Source organism: Colias eurytheme, chromosome 26 (assembly GCF_061535395.1).
Source record: "Colias eurytheme isolate Ceu_HAF_F1 chromosome 26, ilColEury1 Martin Lab GWU primary, whole genome shotgun sequence".
In the NCBI taxonomy this organism is placed as follows: domain Eukaryota; kingdom Metazoa; phylum Arthropoda; class Insecta; order Lepidoptera; family Pieridae; genus Colias; species Colias eurytheme.
Genome location: NC_143005.1, coordinates 3,016,519 through 3,030,940, shown reverse-complemented (window position 1 = coordinate 3,030,940; position 14,422 = coordinate 3,016,519). Strand labels below are relative to the sequence as shown.

General features: G+C 32.1%; 2 long non-coding RNA genes across 2 annotated transcripts; both read right to left on the bottom strand.

Moving 5' to 3' along the window:
* Nucleotides 1-2,862: 2,862 nt before the first annotated feature.
* On the bottom strand, nucleotides 2,863-3,993 carry LOC149897091 (uncharacterized). Its single transcript, XR_016458201.1, has 3 exons — nucleotides 3,958-3,993; nucleotides 3,239-3,304; nucleotides 2,863-3,156 (listed from the first exon to the last, which is right to left on the bottom strand). It is a non-coding gene; the product is annotated as an uncharacterized LOC149897091 (long non-coding RNA).
* A 5,795-nt stretch (nucleotides 3,994-9,788) lies between these two features.
* On the bottom strand, nucleotides 9,789-11,755 carry LOC149897090 (uncharacterized). Its single transcript, XR_016458232.1, has 3 exons — nucleotides 11,672-11,755; nucleotides 10,386-10,466; nucleotides 9,789-9,944 (listed from the first exon to the last, which is right to left on the bottom strand). It is a non-coding gene; the product is annotated as an uncharacterized LOC149897090 (long non-coding RNA).
* Between the last annotated feature and the right edge of the window lie 2,667 nt (nucleotides 11,756-14,422).

Here is a 14,422-nt window from a genome sequence, read left to right as displayed (position 1 = left end):
TTCGGAAATTTTGCAAGTATATCGGTCCTCAGCATTTAATAATTATTAACGACTTTATAGTTTTACTAGCTTTCCGCCCGCGGCTTCGCCCGCGTTTTCAAAGAAAAACCCGTTCCCGTAGGATTTCCGGGATAAAACCTATCCTATGTCCTTTCTCGGGTATCAAAATATCTCTATACCAAATTTCATGCAAATTGGTTCAGTAGTTAAGGCGTGATTGAGTAACAGACAGACAGACAGAGTTACTTTCGCATTTATAATATTAAGTATGGATTGAAAAAAAGTTTATTGAAATATGTGTTGACTCAATATGGGCATTTACAACCAGTTTCTCTAATTTATGTTAAGTTTATTTAAACTTAATAAATACTTTTTTTTATATTCAACTGTATCTAAGACTTTCAATAGCGGTAACCAATACATATGTATTTGAAAACCTAGTTTTTATTGCAAAAAACTTGCATCTCACACCCTGTAAAGTAAACGATTCATCTTATAACTCCAACTTCCATATCTTACTTCGACATAATATATTATGTTTAGTAATGTAAGCTCCAACCTGATTAGAGATACACAATAATCGAAATAGCACTTAATACCCAGACAAAATTTGAAAACTGCTTATAGTTTAAGATGAACAGGCAATAACAGTCTCTACATTGTAAGTAAAGTAGTAAAGAGGTGGTCCTTAGTAAATTGGGTTTTTTAGAAAGCAATTTGTGAAAGTGAAGCTTCCTTTAGGGCTTTGAAGTCCAATAATGCCTATGCCTAATCCAAGAATAACGAAATACTTCGAAATACGCTGTTTTCCAGCCCAAAACTTTCCTACCCATTAAAGAAAATATTAAACAATACGTGCAAAGTTTCCGAACGCAAGATAAAATCACATGTATAAACAGAGCATGTATATATTAGCGATCACTGCACTCCATGCAGTTATTCGCTACGTGTTGTGAGTAGATATATTGTAGTTATATTATCTGTTGTATATTTCTTTTCCCACGTTTTTTGATCTGAACCAAGATGCCTTGCGGAGGATGTGGCGATGGTAAGTAGAATGTGAATACATAGTTTTATTTCAGGTTTTTTTGGTTTATTTAAAGTATGTTACAAATTGAAGACTTGATTAAATTCGAAGATTCGAAATGTCGGGAATCGGGATAAATCTTAATTAAAATATTACGGTAAAGTAAATGGGAGAAAAAAATACGTTTTATTGAAATAATAATACGTGAATTTAAGATGAAAGAAGGAGTTATAATTATTATAAGCAACTAAAAATTTGCAATCATCAAAAGTTCGACCTTTCGTCCTCCTTAATATTATTACTTAATGACTTATCATCCATTTGGTAAATTCAGGATTAAAATTCAATCCAATAGATAAGATATAGAATGTTTTTTTTTAATAATATTAAAATATTTTTAAATTAAAGAAAGGATAAATAGACCAACTTACCATCATATTCCAAAAAAAAAAATGGAAAATGTGTAAATGTAAAGGTACTCAATAAATAGTTATGTTTTTATTTACATAGGAACTAGTTAATATGAAATAAAATATATACACGGTACTTGAGAGATAATTTTAAGAGTGTTGGAAAATTTATTGGAAAATTGCAATTAACTCAAAATTGATATAACAAAATTTGTTTAACAAAAAACGATATCAAATGGATATTTTTTCGTGTTTTGAATAACAATGTACTCAAGTTTAGAAACTGTTTTTCCTTGATATACCTTTCTGGTAGTTGGATTAAATTTCAATAACCCGAATTAGTTAGTAGCGTTTAGTAATTTCAAAGTACATACATAATATGTATAAAATATGACCCGAAGAATTCTTTGTTTTGTGTATACTTTTATTACTGAATTGAATTAGAATTTATGTAACAAGAATTATTATTATCATGAAAACGAAACACCGTATATTTTCGTTTACGTTCGTATATTTATGTTTTCTTGGGCGTGCCCAAGAATATATACGAACATACATGATACTATACATACACTCGAATACCATAACCTCCCCGCACTCGGGTATTTAATTAAATTTTAATGGATCGAGTGGATAGCGGCCTATACAAATTTTATTCATGTATATGAGCCCTCGCAGCGGTCTCAAATACAGTATGATACAATATACATATGTATAATATGTATACTTTTTATTTTTTTTATAGGTTGCAAATGCACCACAACACAGTGCTGCCAGACTTGCAAATGCGATAAGTCCTGTTCCTGTAACTGTAAGCGGTCCACCGACGCTTCTACAGCCACCACGAAGAAATAGATTTTAATTCACAATATAACAATTCATCATTAATTTTATTATTTCATTATGTAATAAAAATTACGATTGATTCATATCCTGCAGGTGTTTACTTCCATGTAAAGATGTTTTCACGATAATTCATTTTGTTATTACGTAAGATCCGAAGTATTTACAATATTTATGTTATTGTATAAGGGCCGATTTTTCAATGCTTGGATAAAACTTATTCGTCGAATAATGTATAAAACTACCATTTTAAAAACGTATTCTAATTGCCCGTATTTGACAGTTTACGTGACATTTTAATAAGTATTATCGTGTAATACTTTATTGGACGGATAAGTTTTATCCAAGCATTGAAAAATCGGCCATTAATCGAATAAATGTATCAGTTAAATTGTTGTTAATGTTTGTTTTATTCTTAAATGTTCATGGTGTAAAAATAATTAGTCTGAAAATATTGATTTTATGATGGGTGAGTAATCGAGGAGGGGGGGTTGGAAAACTTTAGAATTATTTAGTTAAAATAAAAGACATGTTATTATTATAACTTATACATTTTATTTGTATTAATCTACTAGGTATATAAATATAAGTCGGGTTTTCCTTCCTGACGCTATAACTCCAGAACGCACGAACCGATTTCCACGGTTTTGCCTTCGTTGGAAAGGTCTTGGGCTCCGTGAGGTTTATAGCAAAGAAAAGGTGTCTCTGGTGGCGAAATGGAGTTCGCCAGGTTTACTAGTTTAATATAAATTTATAATTTAACAGGAAAATACTAAACTAATAAAGAAAATGAATCTTCAGCAATTAATAATTTGGTTCTTCTCGTAATAATTTTCAGCATATTTGTTATAATTCAAATTTATTTCATGCAGGTACCTAGAAATCAAAATACATAAATTAATAAAAAGGAACATCAATGCAAAATTATTTACCAATTATCATGAAAATGATTACAAACCTATATTAATATTTTGAGAGTCACCGTCTTGATCACTGTATACACTGCCATAATCTGGATAAAAATCTGTAAAAAATGTATTATAGATAATAAATAGATAATAGATAATAATAAATAAAGGAAATGAGAGAAAAACAACTCAAACTGTGGGCACTCGCCGTCTCTTCTCATATGAATGTGAGTTATTTTATGTGAAATTTTCAAATACTAATTAACAGTTATTTTATAATAAGACGGGAAATATAGCTAAAAAATCAAAATACTTTAAAATCTATTTAGCTGGAATTGAGATATACCTCAGGAGTATATGCAAGCTGACTTTCTTCTATATTTAGGTATAGATACGTACTTAAAAAGGGCATGCCGCATCATTGACTCTATTATCATTTATCACCAGGGATTTGCTTCCTTTTTAGTGAACTATAACTATTTATTATTTAAACTGCATTGTGTTTATTCCTCAGAGAAATTGAATAATGAAATAAATGACGATTATAATTTTCTAAGTAGAGCGTATAAATATTTGAGTTCAAGGCAAGGACTGAATGTAGGTGTGCCGTGTGATGCCAATTTACCATTGATAAAATCAAAATAGAGGCATTTAAACAAATATCACAAAATATTAAGTATGTTATTCGCATCAATTCAATACATATATGTAGGTACCTACTAAGGAAATCTATGGTGCTAATATTTAGAGATTTTTAATAGGTACTTACTGTTATTTTGATCAAATATCATCATTTCATTAAAATTCCAAATATTTTTGTTTCAACTGTTACAAAATGATCTCAATAATCCGTCACAGTCACTTCTGATTATAATCCAGCATCAAATCTTTTTAAATAATAAAAAGATTTGTCATTGAATTGTTTAATGAATCATGACCGATTGATTTACAAATAAAAAAAAAATATTATCCATCAGGTTATAACTAGTGAAAACTGGATTATTTGTTCAAGTAATCGGGGTTCCAAGAAAAAGTAAAAAACAAATTGGTTTTGGCACGCTCGAAAGGTTTTTTGTCTGTATATAAAGAAAATAGCTGTCCGCCCGCGGCTTCGCCCGCGTTTTCAAAGACAAACCCCATAGTTCCCGTTCTCGTGGGATTTCTGTCATAAAACCTATCCTATGTGTTAATCCAAGTTACCCTCTATATCGTGTGCTTTATTTCATTGTTATCGGTTCAGTAGTATTTGCGTGAAAGAGTAACAAACACACACACACATCCTCACAAACTTTCGCATTTATAATATTAGTAGGATGAGTATGAAATATCAGTAGGTACCGACGGGTACAGGGAGATATTATAAAAATTGTTATAACTTATTCATAAACAAAATACTCATGAATTGTAACGTCAACATCCACTATAGAAAGTTAATCAAATTTTATAGGTAAACAATTCTTATCGTATGCAATCTTATCTAGTAGGTACCTACATAATCTAATTACATAGTATCTTTTAGTTTCTTACAGCTAAATAAAAAATCAGTTTATTTACATAGGCAAACAACAATATGGGTAATATAATTTTGGAAACATTTCCATATACCTAAACGTTCGATCTGCGTTATTCAACGTAACAATGAATTTTCAAACTTATGATTTCTTTTCAAAGTGATCAAACTGAACCGATTTATTTGTTTCGTTCTAACATTCGAAATATTGGACAGAAATATATTTATTTTTATATTAATGTTTGTTCTTTTGTTTTTAAATGTAACAAAACTTTTTAATTTTCTCAAAATTTTCTTAAATTTACGTTATGTTTTCTAAAAAATGCAATTGGTAAATGTATAGAAAAAAACATAACAAAGAATCAAATGCCCTTAGCCTTGCAGTTCCGCTCGATGGAATCTTTACAATTTATTACTATATAAACGAATCAACGTAGATTCATTTTATATAACACTTCAGATTTTCAAGTAAATATACCAATATATAATACCAAAGACGCAACATGCCTGCTCCCTGTGAACCATGCAAAGGTAAGACTTTTATTTATTTTCAATGTACATATAGTTTTCTTGTTTGTAGTCTGTGATTAGATTGTAGAGGCATTTTAATCGATTAACTATGTATTATTATGAAATTCCATGATCTAAGTAATTAGGCTCTTATTTGTACATAAAATAAACATCGGTCATTTTTACCGACGCATTTATTCGCATAGGCAAATCAAATTTTCTTGACTATAGACATTTTTGAAAGGGTATCAGTGATATTCTATTATAGTTCTGTTACTAGTACTTTCAACAGCTCATTTATTTAAGTATAACTTATAGTTACAGACCCAAATTTTGTATAGAGCAGTCGCAAAACGTCACATTTAATCATGATATTTAAGTGGATATTCATTTTATTTTTTGTATTTCAGACACCTGCAAGGAAGGCACCAGCTGCAATGATAACTGTTCTTGTGATACAAACTGCAATGATTGTTCCTCCCCTAGTGAGTTTTTACAAATTTCTCTAGCTTTAGATTTTCTACAATTATTGTATGCGTAAAATACTTGACACATACATAATAAATATGTAGATGATGTGTACCCAGTGTAGGTACCTGTTGTTTTAAACTGTATTATTCAATATACCTATGGATTAAAAAAAATAACTTAGTTTTAAGTAGTACCTACTAGGTATATACTTTTTATATTGTGTCTGCTGAGAATTCTTACGATGCCTACATTCATAAATACAGACTAATAAAAAGCGTGTTAAAAAGAGACGACCAAATTAATCTAACAAATATTTTCTTTTACAGGTTGCTGCTAATTTCATCACTGCATTAGATTCAGAATAAATAAATAAGTTATAATGTGTTTTATGGATTTTTGTTGAAAATAAACCGTACAGCACAGATACAAATTTTCTGTATATTTTTTAAACAATTAGATCCCTCATTTAAATCTCGATGCATAAAATAAGTACTCTTCTTATTACATTTTATTATAGACGCTAATGTCTGTAGTTTTTGCATATTGTTAAGAAATTTTCAAGCTTAGAAGATAATGTATCATATGATATGCATGCGTAGGCATCTCAGGAACATGAAACATCTGCTTCGAATGGAAATTATTTTTTTATTTTCTGTTGTGTTGGATAGTTCATTCATGGTGGAAGGTTTATAACGTCTCACTACGATCAGAAGAGCGTGGACGTGGCTAGTTGGTTGCTAGGGGCTTGATCTACATCTATTATTTATTTGTTTTCATAAATGGTCAAGATAGAAGAGCAATGTCACAACTCACAACAAAGTAATATCAATTCATAAGCTTTAAAACATCTGGCAGAAGAAAAGCCACAGAGAAAAGCCAGTGGAATCATCAGACACAGACTGTATACAATAGCATTCATTGATCGAAATTGAAAACCCGCACTGCCGTGCAATCAGCATCTTAGTTCTGATAACTCTATAATTTGTTATATTATTTTTGTGCGTATGCACGTCTATTGGGTATAAGTCGGTACCTATTTTGCAGTAATATTAAAAAGCTGTCGAAATAAAAAATACTTTCAATTACCTAGGTAATACCTATTAGGACTGCTGTATAAAAACCATTTATATATAGTTTTATATTTATTACTTACACGGCTTAGAATCCGAGTTTCGGTGTTACCTAAGTAGGTACTTACTTTCTTTACTACTAACCGTGCTCACAACAAAAAAGTCTATGTTATATAGATTTTACGTGGGCCACACTGAAAGTTTTGCGTAACTAATAAATAAAACAATTTATTCGTCTAATATTATATTTACTACTTTTTAAAGTATTCTCCGTTACATTTAAAACACTTTTTCATCCGTTCAAACCATTTCTGGAAACATGAGGACCATTGGTCCGAGGGTATGTTTTCTGCGTGCTGTTTGAAAGCAACCACGGCCTCTTCTGGCCTCGTAAATGTCGAACCACTCATTGAATCATAGATTTTTGGGAAAAGGAAGAAATCGCAAGGTGCTAGGTTAGTACTGCGTGCGGCATAAGTCACGTGCTCTATGTTTTCAGAAGCCAAAAATGACTTTGTTTTGTTCGCGGTGTGCGCCGAAGCATTGTCATGGTGCAACAAGATGCGACTTCTAGGTCGCTTTTCTCTTATTTTTTCTAAGACATTGGGCAAACAAATAGTGGTGTACCACTCGACATTAACAGTCTTTTGTAACTCAAGTGGGATAGTGCAGACAGGATTCGTCTTAGAGAAAAATAATGCAATCATTTGTTTGCCAACCCTTCTCGCCTGCCTCAATTTGGTTGGTTTGCTGTCACTTTCAAACACCCACAAAGAATATTGGTGTTTACTTTCTGGAATATAACCATATATTCATATTTCATATCCTATCACGATATTATACACGGCATTAGAATGTCCGTAATTGTACTTTAATAGCATTTCTGAACACCAATCTACTCGATGTCGTTTTTGTTCTGGAGTGAGTTTGGGAGCAATCCACCGTCAACCAAGCTTCCTAACTTTGAAATGTTCATGTAAAATTTTCTGGATTTGTCTCATACCAATCCCCAAATGTCCTCGAATCTCCTAATAAGTGATATGGCAATTTTCTTAAATGAGTCGTCTGACGGTAGCCATTTTTTCCTCCGTGATCGCAGTTGAGGGTCGACCTTCAGGAATTTCATCATGGTGAGAAACACGGCCTCGATGAAATTCAGCATATCAATGCCTTACAGTGCTCAAATGAGGTGCTTCCCTCCCAAAAGTATTTTGAAGGCGAGCAGTGCAAGCTTTCGGAGAAAGCGAACTTTTAAAATCATCAAAAATCATCGCCCTAAAATTGTTTCGTGTTATTTCCATTTTTGCTACGGACAACGAACTTCAACTTGAGATAAAAAAAAAATTGACAAGCGCTTTCCCCCAATTTTTTTTTCCTTAACTTATGAGACTTCATATGTTAAAAAAATATAACACTCGAAATTCAAACATTTATGGGTGGCCAGAAACGCAAAACTTTTAGTGTGCACTAGGTATTTTACACAAACCGTGAATCCTATTTCATATAAATTGATGATACCTCTTTTTTAGGGTTCCGTAGCCAAAATGGCAAAAACGGAACCCTTATAGTTTCGTCATGTCCGTCTGTCCGTCTGTCCGTCTGTCCGTCTGTCACAGCCGATTTACTCGGAAACTATAAGTACTACAGTGATGAAATTTGATGGGAATATGTGTTGTATGAACCGCTACAAAAATATGACACTAAATAGTAAAAAAAAGAATTGGGGGTGGGGCCCCCCATACATGTAACTGAGGGATGAAATTTTTTTTTTCGATGTACATACCCGTGTGGGGTATCAATGGAAAGGTCTTTTAAAATGATATAAAGTTTTCTAAAAAACATTTTTCTTAAAGTGAACGGTTTTTGAGATATCAGCTCTCAAAGTCGTAAAAAGTATGTCCCCCCCCCTCTATTTTTATAACTACGGGGTATAAAATTCTAAAAAAAATAGAGGTGATGCATGCTAATTAACTCTTTCAACGATTTTTGGTTTGATCAAAGTATCTCTTATAGTTTTTGAGATAGGTTGATTTAACTGTAATTTATTATATTTGCTGCTACGGAACCCTTTGTGCGCGAGCCCGACTCGCACTTGGCCGGTTTTTTTTATGATGTAGTATGTACAAACAAAGTGTCACATCTATCTACACTATCTATTCTAATATTATAAAAAACTAGATTTCCGCCCGCGGCTTCGCCCGCGTTTGCAAAGGAAAACCCGCATAGTTCCCGTTCCCGTGGGATTTCCGGGATAAAAACTATCCTATGTGTTAATCCAAGTTACCCTCTATATGTGTGCTATATTTCATTGTAATCGGTTCAGTAGTTTTTACGTGAAAGAGTAACAAACATCCATACATCCATACATCCATACATCCATACATCCATACATCCATACATCCATACATCCTTACAAACTTTCGCCTTTATAATATATATTAGATATTAGATTTCAGCGTATTTCCTGAGATAAGCGCTTGAATATATACTCTAACATACAGGTCCGATTTGAAAATTATTTCAGTGTTAGAAAGCGCATTTATCGAGGAAGGCTCTAGTCTAGGCTATAATATCATCACGCTACGGCCTACGACCAATAGAAGCGGAGCAAACCTGGTAAAACCGCGGGTCACAGCTAGTTAGGTATCTGAAGATTTTGTTTGTGTGTATGTTTGAAACATACGACTGGATCGATTTTTTAAAATCATTTCAACGTTGAATATCTACGTGATGCCCGAGTGCTAAAGGCTATATTTAAGTACCGCGGACGAAGCCGGGTTGTCAACTAGTTTAACACTAGATGTAGTTTAAAGAGCTTCTGATTCTCACATAATATAATACTTGTAAAGTTAAGAAATATATTCTCATTACTCATCTAGTTATCACAGAATTTCGAATCTGTCTCTCTTTTGGTCTCAGCACTGAACACTGTCCATTGTCCTGTATTGTATTGTATATTTCTTTATAATTTATATAATTTGCATACCATATAATTTTACTAATAAGACAAGGGTACAACATAAATAATAATACAATGTCTATGTTCAACAAAACTATATTAAGCAGTAAAACAGAACAATAGTAATCAAGAACACAACAGAAAAAGAAATTGGGAAGAAAGCTTCCAGGATCTTGGTGGCTCTGGAGCCGCGCTGGCCTGCATCAACTCTATCCATCTTGATTAACAGCAACCACCTGAAGATGTGAAAGAGGAATTAATTGTAAATGGTTGTAGAGAGAAGATTATATCCTAACATAGCAGAGAGTATATAGAGATGAAAACTTGTTTTGGCTCTATGTACTCTAATAAACTTAACAAATATTTCAGTAGTTTCACAAAATATGAAATTGATAAGTGGGTAATATTTCAGCTTCTATTCTTCTATTCTTTCGAATTAATTACATTATTGTAGAGCGAAGATATCCTGTCATAGATGTGTATGTACAGATGAAAATTTGATTTGGCTCTATGTATTGTAATGTACTTTACAAATATATAATTTACAATTAATTAGGTATGTAATCCATTCGTAACAAATCATGAATACTGTATTACATCCTTATGATAATTAGGATAAATATTACATAAGTTGCAAAGCTTTATCAAAATATACATAAATTTAAAATTTTAATTACCAGAAGCAGAACAATTATCGTCACAGCCCTTTTCCTTGCAAGCGCTCTTGTCTTAATCACAGGCACCTTCTTGGCAGGTTTCTAAAATAGAGAAATGATGAATTAATTACATATTTTCAAATAGAAAATAAAACAGGTACTATTGAGTTACTATGTACTACGTACTAGAGTGATTATTCCAAACAAAAACATTGCGCGCGGCCGAGCGGGGCGTGGTTCCGAGTGCAAACATTAAGCATTGCGCGCAGATGCGACACATTGTGCAATCTGTTTACTCGGTAATATCTGGTGGTACTGATACTAGGGAATTAATAAAAAGAGGATTTTATATTAAACTACCTATGTAATATATTCGTCCTGTCTTTACAGTGGTGTATTTGTCATCTATACTAATATTATAAAGAGGCACGGTTTGTATGTATGTATGTATGTATGGTTTTCACGCATAAACTACTGGACCGATTTTGATGAAATTTGGCACAGATAATCTTTAGACCCTGAGAAAGAACATAGGCTACCTTTTATTGCGAAATATGTACTACGCGCGAAGCCGGGGCGGACCGCTAGTCTCCTATAAAATGAATAGAACAAATACGTGAATACTCTGATGGTAACCATATGTCCTCACTACGATTTTTTTTGAACAAATTTAATCCATGCCTCTGTTTTTTCGTGGCCGTGCCGCGGAAACCTATAAACAAGTTGAATTAAAACTAAACAGTATGGAAATATTAATTAATATAACCTACCGTTTCACTTTGCGTAGTCGGGTAAAAGTATAAATATTTAGGTACTAGACCACGGTAATCTTTCCTAGTAGTACATTTTTTTAACAGACTCATCGATAGTGTCACGTCTGTGCGTACAGAAATGTGTTAGTCTATGAAAATGGCGCGAAACGCAGAACGCGTGGTGATTTATCGCAAAATGATAACAATATTAGTAAAATGCATGACTTACTGATATTATGGAAACATACTGGTGAAAAGTCACTCCTCGGGCTTTGTTTGTATTAAAGGAACTGTTAAAACAATATCTCAGCACACACGAATAAAAGTGGTATCGTCCTATACAAATACAATAATATTATATTGACTTTTCAAATCAAGCATACCTATTATTTTAACTTCTACAACTTTTCACTTATTAATTTTTGTTTATAACAATCTCACCGAAAAAAAGCAGATCTGAAAATTCAAGAGCCTAATAGTATAGTATAGTATAGTAGTAATTTCTTAAAATTTACTTTTTTAAACACTGAATAAAATTTGTTTTATACAACTTACCTTTGCACGGCTCACAGGGGGATGGCATGATTGATGATGTACAGTCTTATCAAAACTATGCAATAGCATTGTTTGCACTGTGTTTTATACTAGATTAAATCTACAAAAACCATTCAAGATCGAGAGCAAGGCTGAAAAACTTTGACGAATATCTGAGTACATATTTACTGTAAACTAAATAAAAGTATTTGTGGTTGATAGAAGTTGATCACTTTTGGAAATTAAATTATAGTTTTACTCAATGGGGTAGAAGAAAGTAGAGCTAATGATATAGTGTTTACAATTAAGTTTCAGAGACCAATGAAAGTTTAAATTCAGTTTTTCACAAAAATCAAAATATGTTAAATATAACATTATAGCGAAAAGCGACATAATTATAAATTTAAATGGCATCGACTGATAAAAAATTCGAGATATTTAACAGGCATGTTGGTTATTTTCAAAAAACAAACTTGAGAGATTGGGTAGAGCATAAAAGGATTTTTGCGACGCGATAATATGAAAATACACGAGAGATAATGCTACAGGTACTTTTTATCTTAAAATTTAAATGATATTCATATATCATGAAAATAATTGCATTAATTTGAACTTTAAATAAACAAATAAACTTTCATGGATATAGTATTTACTGCATAAAGTATGTACTTGACTTTGTGAACCAGTTGGTATTTCAATTAGGTAGGTACCTATATAAAAAGTTAGCACAAAAGATGTTTGACCTTTACTACACTTTTTTTTAATAGTTACACAAAAGGTAGGCCTAAGACCTTCTGAGCCCACCCAATCATTTTCTGCACCATTAAACTATTTGATTGCACCGGAAAAATCCCTGAGACGCATCGCGATTTCCTACTTTTTTGCGACAAAACCTTCGCCTCTTCTTTGCTGACAATATTTAAATGTAAAATTAATTTTATCACCCACACTCTATTCCGGAAAACCGCTACGCAATGTCTACTATCTGTGATACTATGTCAGGTATAATTATTATTATACAATTTCACCTCATCACATTTTGCCATCAACTAACTTCTTGTTCGTCTTCTTTTCTTACTATCTCTTATGGTATATTATGTTCATAATATATGTTTCAAATTAATGTTAAAGATTTCTAGAGGTATCGAAAAACTAATTAAACTCTTTTTAAACTACATTTTTAGCAACATTTTCCCATAGAATTAGTCCCTTTTATTTTCGATACCTTCACGGTTTGGTAATTATTAATTATTATCTATAATCTATATTCATCCAGATTTAGTTTATATATTTGGTTGGTGGTCCTATAATTGATAGTATGTAAATTTATCCAGATTCACACTCAATCCAACCATGCGAGGCCCAACCAGTCGAGTGTCTCTGCAAAAAGAAAAGGAGTTCCAACAGAATGCAACTGGTCTTCAACGCTGTCGGCATCATGGTAGCTGTCTTAGCAACTTATATGATAATCAATACGGATTCCAAGTTATATATTATATTTTGGATATGCTACTCTGTGTTACGGAGACTTATGGTCAAGTCTAGACGGCATTTGAAAACGGACTAAAAGTTTAAAAGGACTCGATAATGTTAAATGGTTTCTTTCATTTGAGTTTGAGATTTGGTGGACTTCTGAAGTTATGTGTGTAACAAATTGAATAATATAAAAGGCAGTAGTCATCTCTTAAAGTACTTATAAAAATTAAAATGTGTATCAAAGTAAAAATGATCGTGATATGAACCTGTGATAATAATTGTTAAAGTTGTGATTGCCCCTTCAGAAGAACGATTTAAAAAGTATTTTGAATGGTATAATGGTCAAAATACTTGAAAATATAATCGCAAATAGTGTTGCTTATAATAAACAATTAAGTTTACCAATTAGTTTATACAAAGATATATATATAACTATAGTTATAGATCGGTTTATATCGCACTTATATAATTATTCCACCAACGCCAATTATCTAAAGCACATCATACAGAAACTTCTAGTTTTTAAGACCTCGTTAAGTTTATTTATTGTGTTAATATTTATTTATCGCTAACATGTTAATTTATTATCTGCTAATTAATTATTTAGGATTATTTATTTCTTGTACAGTAAACTTTCAAACGTTGTTTTTTTAGGATTAAGAATAGTACTACCTCTTAATTGCATTAAAAAGTTTTCCAATTTTAAGAGTTTTTATTTTTCAATTAGTTACGTTTTATAATTATTTTAATGATAGTCTCATAGTCTAAAGCGCGTCACACACGGTGAAGATACTATAATATTTTATCTTAAGATACTGTAATATTTTATATTACAGTATCTTAAGGTATCCGGTATCAGCGTTCTGACCATCATTTTTCTTTTTGTCATTGCGTACTAAGACCCCTGTAGAACCGCCATCCTGTTACAAATGACCCGAAACACTGGCACAAAATTTCGGGTCATTTGTAACAGGATGGCGGTTCTACAGGGGTCTTAGTACGCAATGACAAAAAGAAAAATGATGGTCAGAACGCTGATACCGGATACCTTAAGATACTGTAATCTACACTAATATTATAAAGAGGAAAACTTTGTTTGTTTGTTTGTTTGTTTGTTTGATTGTAATGAATAGGCTCATAAACTACTGGACCGATTTTAAAAATTCTTTCACCATTCGAAAGCTACATTATCCACGAGTAACATAGGCTAGGTTTTATCCCGGAAATCCCACGGGAACGGGAACTATGCAGGTTTTTCTTTGAAAACGCGGGCGAAGCCGCAGGCGGAAAGCGTCG